Raw genomic sequence first — 14,739 nt, forward strand, 5'->3', positions numbered from 1 at the left:
TGCCCCTTCTCAAATTTACCAATTCCCAGTAATAGGAATAATTAACAGTTTCACCAACATTTAACCTTGTGATATACTGTAAGAGCGCAGAAGTCAAAGTTTCCAGGTAACTAAGCAAATGATCAGTATTCTCCAATTTTTTTCAGTCTCTGCCCCTCTCAAACTCCCACCCCCATTCCACAACACCTTGAACCAGGGACAGATGTTTCCCAATGCTCTTCATCAGTGGTTCCCAAGTGTGGTGCCTAGACAAGCAGTATCTGTATCCCCTAGGCACTACTCAGAAATGCAAAATTCTTGAGACTCACCCCAGATGAACTCTATCAAAACTCTGGGTATGGAGCATAGCAATGTGGCTTTTGACAAACCTTCCAAGTGGTTCCAAAACATGATAAAGTTTGAGAATCAATGCTCAAAATAAAACAGTCATCTTAACAGGTATGTCCTACTCAAAATTGGAAGAAGCACATGTAAGTTGGAGTAGCCAGAGGGTAATTCTAATAACTTTCCGTCCTCCAAACCACTGCTCCAAACTGTCCAATCTCAAGGAAATCATTCGATTAGCATCCTTCCTGCATAAACACAAAAAATAATTCTATTTGGTTTTTCCTTTGAATCCTCACCTATACACCCAAATACATAAATACTTTGTTTTGGAAACTCACTGTTTGATCAGACTCTTCCAGAAATGTATTAACCAAATCAAAGAAGACAGGATAAGAGCCAAAAGATTACAAACCAGATTACATGTGGGAATCAGAAATTTGTGTGTGGATTTCAGCAAACTCAAGAAGCTGTTACACAACAGGTCCCTAACGACACATTCTATTGTGTACATTTTGCAACTGACATGCAATAAGGCACATTGTCAAAATAAATCAGTGCTTTCTATATAGAGTTTGGGCCTATAACACAAATTTGTTATACTACAATCCTGAGTGCATCAGGGGACTAGAGAAAAATGTCACTTTGTACCAAACAGATCAAATACAAAGGTACCCTGAAGTGTGTTACTTTTTGGGGTAGGTGGTGAATCACTCAAAGCTACTATTGTAGACCCTGCCTTTTCTCTTCTCTTCTTTTCTCTTCTCTTCTCTTCTCAACTCTCTTTTCTTTTCTTTCTTTCCTTTTCTTGGAGCTTTACAGTTATACAGAGTAGTTGGGTTCATCCAGACAAACACATACATGCATGGAATTTGACTTCAGGACAAACAAATGTCTTGGCCCTGCTCTTGATCCAAAGAAACTTTGTGGGGTTTTTAAAGTTTTTGTTGTTGTTGTTGTTCTGTTTTGTCTTTTAAGAGAAGAACTAGTCTTGAGTGCATAGTCATAATTAATTTCCATATCACTGTTTTCTTGCCATAAGGGGGGAAAAAAAGTTTTGGAGAATCATATTTTCAAGCAGTTTCACACAATCAAAAACAATTTCATTTGCAAAGTACCCATTTGGCAGGTACACACTGTTTCTATAAAAATTAATTACATTCTGTACTGTTTAAAAATCATTGTTATTCTTTAGCATACATGTAGCAATTCATAAAATCCTTTGCAATTCTACTAGATAAAATAAAATGGGGTAAGGAGAATGTATGGCATGGGAAAAGAATGATATTTAAATGTGTACATAAAAATGTAAATATGTATAAATACAACTCTTGCCTCAAACTATATAATGAGCCAACAGAGTACACAGGGAAAAGTTAAAACAAAGAGCTCATGGTCTATGAAATACACTGGTTCTTTTCTCTTAAGAATATATAACATTTTCAGCATAAAAAATAACCACAGTAACATACAAGTTTTAGACATGTAGGTGAATTGGGGTGTTCATGTTAGAAAATTCTGCAACTGTGTGAGACCACAAACAAATAGTAAATGTAATTTCAGGAAAATGCATGTGTATAGTTTGGATATGGAATACTCCCCCGCCCACCCCATGCTCCCAGTATTGAAGGCTTAATCCTCACCCTGTGTTACTATTGGGAGGTGGTGGAACCTTTAGGAGGTGGAGCTTAGTAAGAGGAAATTAGGCCACTGTAGATATGTTTGTGTGAGGCGGATATAAGCACCCTCCACTTCCTCTTTTTTTTTTTTTTTCTTCCCAGATACCATGAGGTGAACAGACTTTCTCTGCCACAAGTTCCCACCACAATGTACTACTGTTCTACCACAGGCCCAAAGCAGAAGGACCAAGTGACCTGAACCTTTAAAACCATAAGCCAAAATAAATATTTCCTCTTTGTAAATTGTTTATCTCAGGTATTTTGTTGTAGTGACAAAATTCTGTTAATGTGTTCTGTACCCCCCTTATCCACTGATAATCCCCCTGCTTTACAGACATAACAAATTTATTAAAGATGTCTTCATCCAAACTTAATGGTTAACTAAATTTTTCTAGTACTAGCTACTTTAACCTACATATCTTAATCTTCATATCAACACTGGAAGATTGGTATTATTATTACCACTTTATGGTAAACAAATGAACTTCGAGAAGGTTAAGTTCATGGTCATACAGCAAATGGTAAAACTGAAATTTAAACTGAGATCTCTTAATACTAATTCCACCTCTTCTATAAAGAAAACTGGTCTATGTTATTTACATAAATAAACACATGTACTTCATCATGTCCAAAGAAGAGAAAGTATAATGTACCACCACAAAGAATATATCCTATTTCCATGTCAATGATGTGCAGCATAACATTGTTAAGGATGTTTGAGACAAGTAAGTTCTAGGTTTTCAACTTAGCTGTTCCCAAAGATGGAAACTGTATTTCTTCAATTTTTCATTTTCATAAAGAAAAGAACAGGAAAAGTATTGAACTCAACTATTCTGTATGCCACTGTGATCAAACAGAACCAAACCACAACTCTGTGACAAAGAAGAAAGGATGCTAAAATCAATATCAATACAATTATAAGACAATAATACCACATGCTTCTGAATGTCCTACATCATCATGGCCAAGTATTTGTGAAATTCCACAATGTATAGTAAGCCAATTCTCCATTATTTCCATATTGGCTTTCCACATTTCAAGTTACTCCAACTACAATTTCTTCCTATTTCAACCACTAAAAACAGGAATAGGACAAGAAGAATAAATCATTTGCAACATTCACAGTAAATCTGAGACTATCTGGAAGGAATGGCTTAGTTTTTCATCGCAACAGATTATCAAAAGCTATTCCTACCAAAAGTAATTTAAAAACAGGCAGGTTATTAAGATTCCCAATCCAGTCCCATTACCCATCTTTTAAATAAAATACATAAATACATAAAATGCAACTATTAGACTAAGTAACTAAAAATATCATCAGTAATTAGGAGTTTTCTGAAGGAATTTTATAACTAAGAAATCAGTTTGTCTATTTTTGTTTTTTAATTGTTTTGTTTAGGAGGCTTTTATTTTATTTATTTTTTATTAAAATATTTTTTATTTTTTATTTTTTATTTGTTCATGATTTTCTGTAATATAAATTCCAAGAGCCCACAGTCAAGGCACATGGTTTTGTCTTGTTCACAGGTCTAGCCTCAGAGCTTGGCATTAGTGGAGCCTCATAAATATTTGTGAATGAATAATGCAGTGGGTATCATCTGAACTCCATTTGGAATTACTACTCTAAACACAATTGTACGAAGTCCGTTTCCTGTGGATGCTGCATGCACCCTCCAAGAGCCTTCAGACTTAGAAAGTCTGAGAGTAAATAAGGAAGAAGTCTGCTGCTGGTCCAGAACTAACAGAACCAAAGGACTCTGCCAAGCTGCCCAAAAGTCTGTCAGTCAACAGAACGAGCTGAAGGCAGAAATGATAAGGAGGAAAAGAAAAAACCCTGCAAAGCAAGAACCAGGAGGGGAGGATGCAGGAGAAATGGGGCATGGAGTCCAGCCTGGGCCACGGAGTCCAGCCTGGGCCAAAGGAAAGGAGAGTCCTGGGACAGAGAAAAGCCTGAGGGGTAAGTGACACTGAAATCACTGGAAGCACACGATTAACTTGGGAAGTGGAAGAAATTTGGAGGAAAGAAGAAGATATCAAAAGACCCAGATAACTATCAAAGTATGAGAGTGAAGTTCAGCCAAAACTGAAGTCATCCCTAATGTATGGGACAAAGATAATGGAGAAGATTCCCTTACATGGAGAGCTGAAGTGTGCAGGGGTCAGATCACAGTAGGACACCCACGTCATAGAAGAGCACACTCACCACCCTCTTCCTTCAAAGACCATTCTCTATTCTTTACAGCCTCTGTTATCCAAGCCCCTCTGATACTCTTCTAACCTCAACTTCCTTCACTCTGTTCTCACCTGGTTTTCATTTTTGTTTTTCTGGGGTTTTTTTGTGAGTTTTTTTCCCCCAAGATTCAGTATCAGGTCTTAGATGTCAAATTCACAAGGTTCACCTCTTCTAATTCTTTTAAATTTCAACCAGCAAATGCAAAACACTTTAATTCATGGTGACTCCCATTATAATAATACTGCACTGGATATTTAATTTTTAGTGTGATTTAAAATAGTTTGATTTTCTGAAAAGCTCTTCATATTCTCTCTCTCTCTCTCTCTCTCTCTCTCTCTCTCTCTCTCTCTCTCTCCCTCCCTCCCTCCCTCCCTCCCTCTCTCTTACATACACACACATACACACACATAAAAAAGCATTCAGAAACAGACCATGGTTGGAAAATTTATTAAATAGGAAAGTCACTATAAAGTGATACAAGGAATCTGTTGTCCTTGTGATTATAGTATTTATGATTCTTTAATAGTTCTCTCAAATGCACATACACACACGTGAGTATACATATACACACAGACACACCATGCATGTACACATGCACAATATAAAACTATGAACAAAAAATTCCATCCAGAAAACATAGGTGGATATATCTAAAATAGTTTGTGACCTTCTTACCTCACAGAAACCAAAAAGAGTAGTACCTGCAGCAAGCCCATGGTAGTTAGTAAAAGTGTGAACAGGGAAGACCTATCAATGGCAGAATATGAAAGCAGTAAAGGAACATCTCACAGCCTTCATTCCAGGTAGCTACCAACCCAAATTGATTTTCACAAAATGCCCCTAAACCAAGTTAAAGAGAAATTTGAGTAGGTTCCTGCAGTCACATCATTGCAAGGACTGGACATGTACCAGTGTGTGACTATCCAGTTTGGCCTATTCTCTTGCATATAAATATATATATATATATATATATATATACATATATATGTATGTATTTATATACAACATAATAGTAAAATATCAAATACAACATAATAGTAAAATATCATTCATCAGATTAAGGAATGCTCTGGTTTGATGAAATATGTACATTTTAAATATTTTAAGAAAGTTACTAATTTAAGATAATAAACTTAGCATATGACTTAATAAATGGTTTTACTTCCACACCCTTCTTTGATATTTCTAACAAAAATACTAAACAAAAAAGTAGTATAAAGCCACATCAGTCAAAATAACTGGTGAAAGACCAACACAGACAACAGACTTCAAATGCTCTATAAGAAGAAGAAAAGCAAATAGAGTAGTAGAACCTAACACCATTGACCCTATTTAGAAATTGCTGTGTTGAATACATGCAGCGGGACATGGAGTCACAAAAGAGATTTTCCCACTTCTGAAGAAGCTCCATACTGAAAGACTCCAAGTAGATGGAGTCAGAAGATGTAGGCTGAAAGGGACAAATTAATGGAAATACCATGCACCAAAATTTAACACCATCCCAGGGGACAGGATCACTAGCAGCAGCCAAGGCATTTACACTGCCAGGCTCTTTACTAAAGAGAATTTCAGCAACGACCAAGATAATTAGTGCAGGGTCTGTACCACAGAGCAAAGCCCTCTGAATTCTAGACCCTAGAAGACCCTCTTGGGATAATACACTCTAAAGCAAGTGCTCTTTCTCAAATGCAAATGGATAATTGAGGAGCATCAGGCATTCAAGAGAGGAAGGCAGATCAAGCAAGCATTTAAGAGATAACCATAAAGAAAAGAGACAAAATAAATTAGAAAAATAAATAGAATTTAGAACACCTAAAAATTCTTATTAATTAGCAGAAAGCCAAGACAATAATGTATCTATAAAATACAGACAAGATGCTATGAAAAACAGAACAAAGAAAGGTTCTCAGAACAAACAAATACATATGAACATTATATATGTATATGTGTACACATATATGTATGTGTTTAATGTATTTAAATATAATATAATAAAACATTAAATATGTTTAAACTAATCATCTGTTCATTCTGAAACCTTTTCTTGTTTATATATATATTTATATACATATCTTCCATATCTATATATCTATCTCTATATATGTCTATATATCTATATCTAGATATACATATAGATATAGAGAGAGAGGAGAAGGTGTGAGCGAGAAAGATGACAACAAAAAATAATATGCTACCAGGCACAGTTGTGCATATCTATAATCCCACTGACTCGGGAGGCTGAGACAGGAGGATCACAAGTTTAAGGCCAGCCACAGCAATTTAGCAAGGCCCTAAGGAATATAATGAGGGCCTGTCTCAAATAAAAAATAAAAAGGCTAGGGATGTAGCTCAGTGGTAAGGTAAAGTGTACCTAAGTTAAATTCCCAGTACAAAAAAAAAGCCTCAAAACCATCAATACAAGAAGTTAGAAAATAACAAGAAAATCTTCCAAAAAACAAGGAGATGGGGTGGACAAAGCCAGGAAACACAAGGGAAAAGATCCAAGAAGTCCCATATCTGATTATAGGAGTTCTATTAAGCCAGAACAAAGAAAAGGAGGAAAAGAATACAATGAGAGAATAACCCAGAGCTATGCTTCTTCTGCTCATAAGAGCCTCTAGGGGGAAATAAAACAAACCACAAAAAATTAAATAAAAAAAAAAAAAACAGTCCTGTATGTAGATGAGTCATTGTGAAACTTCCTAACACCAAGAATGAAGAGAATATTCTAAAATGTTCTAACCAGAATTAGATCTTGGAATTCTCATAAGTATCAGAAGTTAAAGCTTCATGGTAGAAGTTAATGGAACCATGCCTTTAAAGTTCTAGAAGAAATTTACTTTCAATCAAGGACTCTACATACTTCCAATCATCATATAAAAAAAAAAGAAAATTTCAGGTGAAAAAATGTTAATATTAATATACCCTTTCATGCAAGGTTACCTGACAATGTGATTTAGTAAACTGAGGGAAGGACTGAGGAAAGGGGATATGTAGTCTCCAACTCTGGAGAGCAAGGGAAGCAAACCTCAGAGTACCCACTGTGCAGCAGGCCCAAAAGCAGGCAGGAAGGTGGTAGAAGGGAGAGGGAAGCCAACATAAAGGGGCCCCCCTGCCAGAAGGTGACACCCAGGCACACTACAGATGCATCAGAATCCCTGTGACACTGAAATAGAGCTTGAGAATACAGTAGTAGGTAATTTTTAATGCAATTCGAAACTCCAGTTTAAAAAAAGATGTTCACAAAAGAAAACGTACTTATAGCTCATTACATAGCTTTAGAGTGAACTATATTCACGCAGTCATAATACAGATTCTATTTATGGATCCCTAGCATTAGAATCAACTGATATGAGAAAGCACACAATTTATTTATAGATAAAGTTGAGAATGTAAACCTAACCAATATTGACAATAAAAGTAAAAGAAGCAATGACAGAAGCTTGGAAGAGTCAGCATTGCATTAAGGAAGGGGCAGGGAGGGGTAGGGATGCTCATGTCCTTTTCTTATAAGGTAAGAGCCTGCCAACACGTGCTAGAAAAAGAAATCAAAGCATAGGTTTATTTTTAAATTACAAATGTAATTTATAATGGAACTAAGAATAATGATAAAATCTATTTGGAGGATGGAAAAGTATACAAATGAGACTACATTTTTCTATCAAAAAATAAAATACAATAGTGTCTAAGATTAAAAATTCCAAAATAGCAAAATAAGCTACTCCTCATACAGAGATAAGAAAACTATGAGAATGACTAAAAAACAAAATGAGAGACCATTTAAAGGGTTAAAAGTGGTTGCTACAAGGATAGACCTGGGAAGAGAGAAGATGAAGCAAAGGAGTTTGCTCTTCCTAGAAGTCTTTCTGTGCCTTCAGTTTCATAACATTTGCATGTAATACCTTAACGAAAGTATATTACATGTCCCTCTTATATCATCCATTAATTAAATGTACTTTCATTTTTTTAAGTACCCAAGATTAAGTAGAAACATTACTGACTAGCAGTCAACCTTAGGAGATTTAATTAAATCAAGTTTTTATACAAACATGTAGATCAAAAACTTTAAACAGTATGAAATCAATTTTAAGTAGTTCAATACAGTCCATGAAATATTATTTATACTATATTTTTAAATTATGGCAAAGGAAATTTTTCCTGAAATCTGTCTGAATTATCAAAGATTATAATTCATAGTTGGAGTAATCAAGAACTCTTATACCTGAAAGGAATGAATATGTGCAGAAAAGCATTGCATCTAACAAAATCCTCCATCTGCAGTCAAATAAATAAATGGATGTAGACATAAATATAGATACAGATATGTTAAGGAAACATAGACATAAAATTTTAAAAGGTCAACAGATACATTCTCTGGGCCTCCACCTACAAATGTAGCCTCCTCCCCCTGTGCTCACAAATATAACTTGGGGAAAAGTCATTCAATTGTCTTATGTGATTGACTCCTCATGACTTTGCTGACTACATGTCCCATTCACCTTGTATATACCTGTTCATAAGCTTGTCTTCAGCCCAAGTGACATCTTGGATCCTTCCAGAGTTACCCTGGGGAATTCCAGGCAGAAATGAGAAGGGTCCAGGATTTCCTTCAGCTGAACTGAAAAGCTTGCAGCTCTGAGTTGATGCTATCCTACTTCTAAATCATCTCTACTTCTCTAGTCCTAGTTTTCTTTTATTTCCATTTTTACTGCAATCTTGTGCCTCTGAACTCCAGATTCTTAGGAAACAATGAACTACGCTGCCACATAACCACTCATCATTTCTAATTTTCCAGCCTAAGGTGATGAGTTTGGAGAACTGAGAGGTTACAATTCCAACTATCTTGATATCTTAAGGTTGAGGTTGAAATCATCTAAGTCAATTCAAGAAATGAAGACTGAGGACTAATTGGAGTTATTCTTCATCACACAGGGGATATGTGGTCACACTGGGCAAACCAATGTGATACAGCTTCTAGCAAGTGTTAGATGTCTCATTGAATGTAGAGGTCACAAGCAATTATTTACTTAAAAACCATGTGATATGCACTTTACGTACATATATTAACACTGTAGATACAAAAAGTTCTTTTTTTTTTCCAAAAAGTTCTTTAATGGTAATCTCTAATATTCTTTTGAGGAGGCTGTGATCCTAGTTTGTCATTCTGATTGGAGGACAAGATACACTTTTCTACATTTGCTACTGAAGTGGTGTTGAGGATGGACTGGTTGGAAAAAAAGAGCAAGTGTTAAAACACATGAAGCATCATGAAGAAAAAAAGTAGATATTCTGAGAATGCTTCACTGAGTCTAGTTATGCTAGTTAAAGATTGCTTAAATCAGTGGGCAAAGGTACTTTCTAAAATAACTCACTTTCTGCTGAAACAAGATAAAGAGAAAGGAAACAGAAAATGTGAAAGAAACACTGATTAGGAATAATTTGAACCAGAAGCAAAACTTCAGCTTCTAAATTCCTCCCATATAGTACTATTAAAATTTTCTCACAGTTGTACATTATCTGTGAACCAGGAATAATACAGAGGATACAATAAATTTAGAAGTCCCAGGGAAGAATCTCTGGTAGGTTGGGCATGTTGTTATAGATGTGGCTCATATAATAATAGAAATTAGGCCTGGATGTCTTCTAACCAACTTCTCAACAACTGCAATTCTTCCTGTAACATTAGATATAGCTAGTTTCCTAGTATCTGCTTAAATACTTCTGTTGACAGGAAATCTGCCACTTACGCCATTTCAGTGCTGTAATGAAGCTCATTCTTACACTTGGTAGACTGCATCTATATCTCAGGTAAGCAGTAGCTGGACCAAAAGTCAGTACATATATTACATTCAGAGTGCCAGCTAAAGCACACAATTGATCAGAAAGACTGACTTCCACTCAAATATACATAATTTATATTTGAAATAATGTATATCCCCATATGTTCCCAGGTTTTACTGAGAATTCCCATGCATTGAAGCCTCACCTTATCTTTGACAATTCTCTAGCAGTAGGGAGCTAATCCATAAAGTTCCCATACCTCCCAGAAGGCAGTGTACAAAGATCCTTTAGAGAGAAATCCTGTACCCTCGTACAAGAGGGAGCTACCTATATCTCACCAACAGGGCTTTACCAGCCTGAACTTAGAAAAAAGAAAACCTGCAGCAGTCCATAGATCCTCTGAAAATCAATGGACTCTAAAAGTGGATTCCATCCTTATCCACAGACATAAAGAGTCTAAAGCAAATATCATTCACTACAACATTCACACATAGGTCTAGTTCTGTCCTCTGAAGCAACAAAGCAAGGTCTACTTTCTTCTACATATTTGTGTGAGGCCAACTGAGGACGACCATGTCGAGATCTCTCACTGCCTTTTCATCTCCTAGATGGTCTCCAAGTTGTCATTCTTTTCCACCAAATGCAGAACACTTATCCACAAGGACTTCTCACCCTCCTCATGATAAAACTAGCTTATAATAAACATCACTATTCCCCTAGTAAACAGGTTTAAATGGCAGGTCTCTGAAGACAGGGACTGTGTCTGTCTTGATCACTGTATGTTTCCAGCATCTTGCTGAGAACTGGGCAAAGAGTAATCCTCAAAAATATTTAAGTGAATGAATGAATTTTACAATCAAAGGAATTAATGTAACACCTCAAAATTCTACCACTACATCTGGAAACAATGAAATTATTACCAGTAAAGTGGGGAGAAATGTTCCTCGTCCTTGGTTATAATAATCACTGTTACTGAAGACCATAGTCATAACTATCATTGACATATTTATAAACAATATTACAATGTGAGTCACTAGCTGGAAATTATTCTTTCTTACACATTCTAGAAATGCAGACAAAAATTTCTAAGATGGCCTTTGTAAGTTGGGGAAATGATCCAACCTTGAGACTTTAAACCCAGAGCCCAGCTTAAATGTGTGCTAGATGTACCAATTTAACTGAGAAGAAAACTTGACATTATAATTGGATTTACCATGTTCTTCCTCAAAAAGGACGATGATATTAGTCTCTCCACTACAGTCACCTAACAAGACTGTACACCAGTTTGCAACCATGGTTACTACTTGCAGAACATAATAGTGTACAGCTTTCTGAAGATGAAGTTGGTCACAGCCCATAGTAGTTTGTGTGCTCCAACTATTACTTAGGGTTGAGAAGAATGGCCTTAGAAAACAGAAACATCCCAGAAAATTACAGTTTGGAATGTTGACTTGTTGCCTGTCACTGAAAGACACCAGGAATTTCATATTCTGTCTTGAAACAGCAAAACTCTGAGTCATCTGTGTCCACACTTCTTGTTAGCAGACCAAAGTAGTATCTGTGGCTAAGAGCAGGAAAACCTGGAATCAGAGAGAATGATAAGCAGAAGGAGGGATGAAAAGAGGAAAGTGTCATCTGGAGTCTACCCTGAGTGCAACCCCAGTTAACTTATTTACTGGATGACCTCAAACACTCCCTTTCAGACCGGTAGGGTTACAGAAAAGAACCACCTCAGATTCTCATGGTTTAACCCTACTGTAATTGATTTCTCACTCTTGACACTGACTGCTGTGGACTAGTTAGGGACATCCTTACACCAGGACCTAGTTGCAGGTAGCAGCTACTCTCTACAACACTATTGGTTGGAGAAAGAAGAGAGTAGTGAAGCATGTACTGCCTCTTAGAGCTCCCCCTGTCCTGGCACCCATCACTTCTGCTCACAATTCCTTAGCCAAAGCAAGTCATGTGGTCACACCTAACCTCAATTAGGCAAGAAAGTATAGTCTTCATAAGTGCCCCCAAAAGGGTGGAAAGCTGGAATATTTGTGAATAACTCTAATAACTATCATATATACATAATCTGCTGAGCCCAGGTGCCTTTAGCTACAAGAGGGGCCAATGATGCCCACCTCATAGGAATGTTCTTTGGGAACCACGTACATAAATAATAGAGAGTACCCATAGTTGCCCGGTTGTCATGAACAGAATGATCTAGTCAGCAAGAAATGGAGGCTCTGGGTGGAGAGATCAATCATCAAATTCTACTACTATAAGCAGGCTCCCCATGGCACTAAGGTTGGTCAGTTTTGGGATGATGTTAAAAATACTGAGCTGACAGAAAGCTTGGAATGGAACCACCATTTGACCCAGCTATCCCACTCCTCGGCCTATACCCAAAGGACTTAAAATCAGCATACTACAGAGATGCAGCCACATCAATGTTCATAGCTGCTCAATTCACAATAGCCAGATTGTGGAACCAACCTAGATGTCCTTCAATTGATGAATGGATAAAGAAACTGTAGTGTATATATATATATATATAAACAATGAAATATTACTCAGTCATAAAGAATAATAAAATTATGGCATTTGAAGGCAAATGGATGAAACTGGAGAATATCATGCTAAGGGAGATAAGCCAATACCAAAAAACCAAAGGACGAATGATCTTGCTGATAAGCGGATGACGACACATAATCGGGGGTGGGAGGAGGGCAAGAATGGAGGAAGGGGGGACTGTATAGAGGGATAAGAGGGGTAGGAGGGGTGGGGGGAAGGAAAAAATAACAGAATGAATCAAACACCATTACCCTATATAAATGTATGATTACACAAATGGTAAGCCTTTAATTTACTTCATGTACAACAAGAGAAACAAGATGTATTCCATTTGTTTACAATAAAAAAAATTCTGAGCTGATAAATCAATGTTGCCTCATCTTTTCTCTCATTTTCAGATTAAGTGTTCATTTAATCAACAAGTATTATAAAATATCTATGTGGTAGGTACCGTATTAGACCCTGGGTGAATAAAAAAATAAATCACTGTTTCTTAACCTTCCCCACTCCCCCCCAAAAAATGTAAGAAGAATCACAGTTTACGCCCAGTAACAGCTCTCTATACCACCACCATCAATGAATAAATAAAATCAATAAAAAATATAAATAAGAAAATCTAGATGAATTTGAGAAATCTGCCAACATTCCTTCCAAAATTTTGTTTTGTCCAAGAGTTAAATACAAAAATGTAATGAGTTATTTAAAATGTTTCTCTCAGGCTAATGGATACTACATGTTCTGGTTAAGTAGATGATACACATTCTACTTCCTCTCTTACTTGTCTTCAGATTGACTAAGCTCTTCAAGATACTCATAAAAGATCTTCTCCATAACAACCTGGTGGGAAAAGAGGATATACAAGTGCAACTGACAATGCATGGTTAACAAATAGTTTAGCCATGGTGAGAATAAGGTGAATGAATTGGTCCAATCAAACATTTACTGAACATCTAGTAAGTGTGTGACGTTATGCTTGGCACTGGGAACAAAGACAAATGGGATGTGGATTAAGTTATTTAGCCAGTTTTCCAACAATGCAGATGTGATGATAAATCTTTGAGGGCAGGAGAGTAGGGCTACAAGAGAAAAAAATGAGGGGATAGGGAAGAGGAATAAGAACAACATGAAAAAAAATTGTCTTAGAGGAACTACAAGTTTCAATGACAGGTTAAATTTAGTCACAAGTGAGAGCCACTAAACAGAATAAGTGAGACTGAAACGCATGCAATCTAGGCATGTAAGGATCTAAATCTAAATTACTTGAGCTAGAATTATAAAAACAGGAATGCCAAAAGATAATTAGGGAGTTAAGCAAATACCAAGTCAAGGAGCACCTGACAGGCTAGAGAACTTGGGCTTGATCTTACAAATATTAGCCAGACTAGGGACTATGAGCTTGGACTCAATAGGAAGCTCAATAAAGGTTTTTGAGGGGAAAAAAAAGTTACACTTGTAGCTTATTTAGGTTCCTCTAGCAGTTGTGAAGGATTAAATAAGTAGTAAAATAATAATAATAATAATAATAGAAGGATTAAGTTAAAGAAGTAATAACAAAGGCTTGGAAAAGAAGAGGCAATTGAAATGGTCCACAAAAGAGATGATAAGGACCTGAAGCAGAGCAGCTGTAACAGAAGATTCCAGGATGGGCAGGAATGAATAGGAAGTAAAAGAGCAGAAGAGGATGGTGACTGGAGGGTAAAGAGGAGTCCAAAATAACAGGCTTGTTGGCCTAGTAGGAGAATGGATGAGGGTCTACAGAGGTGGGAGATGCATTCAAAGGAGTAGAACTGAAATGTGAATTACTAGGACATATGTACATATCATAAACACTCAACTTACCACAGAAAGAAAAGCCCTATTTCAGAAGATTCTGCCAGCAATTTTCATCAAAGCAAAATTCTACTGTTTGCTGCCAAGAAGAAATTTCATTATTAACTTTGAAATTGATATCCACAGCTAGAATATTACATTTGCTTTTCCTCCCATCTCTCTCACTACATGTGTACAGACATACTAATTCAAGTAGTTAGATCTTCAGTTGTCTCCAATAATTAAATCCAGACATTGTCGGGTCTAATAAGAGTACTTTATTGTGTATTTGTATGGAAGACTCTCCATCAGTGTCAAATTACTCTAGTCTACCTCAGAGGTTCCCTGTAA

At 36.4% G+C, this 14,739-nt stretch overlaps 1 protein-coding gene across 4 annotated transcripts in view; it reads right to left on the minus strand.

Annotated features, from left to right (window-relative positions):
• Slc4a4 (solute carrier family 4 member 4) overlaps positions 1-14,739 on the minus strand; it is a 424,936-nt gene that overhangs the window by 142,592 nt on the left and 267,605 nt on the right. The gene's annotated exons all lie outside the window — the stretch shown is intronic.

The sequence above is a fragment of the Sciurus carolinensis genome, chromosome 10 (genome assembly GCF_902686445.1).
Source record: "Sciurus carolinensis chromosome 10, mSciCar1.2, whole genome shotgun sequence".
Taxonomy (NCBI): Eukaryota; Metazoa; Chordata; class Mammalia; order Rodentia; family Sciuridae; genus Sciurus; species Sciurus carolinensis.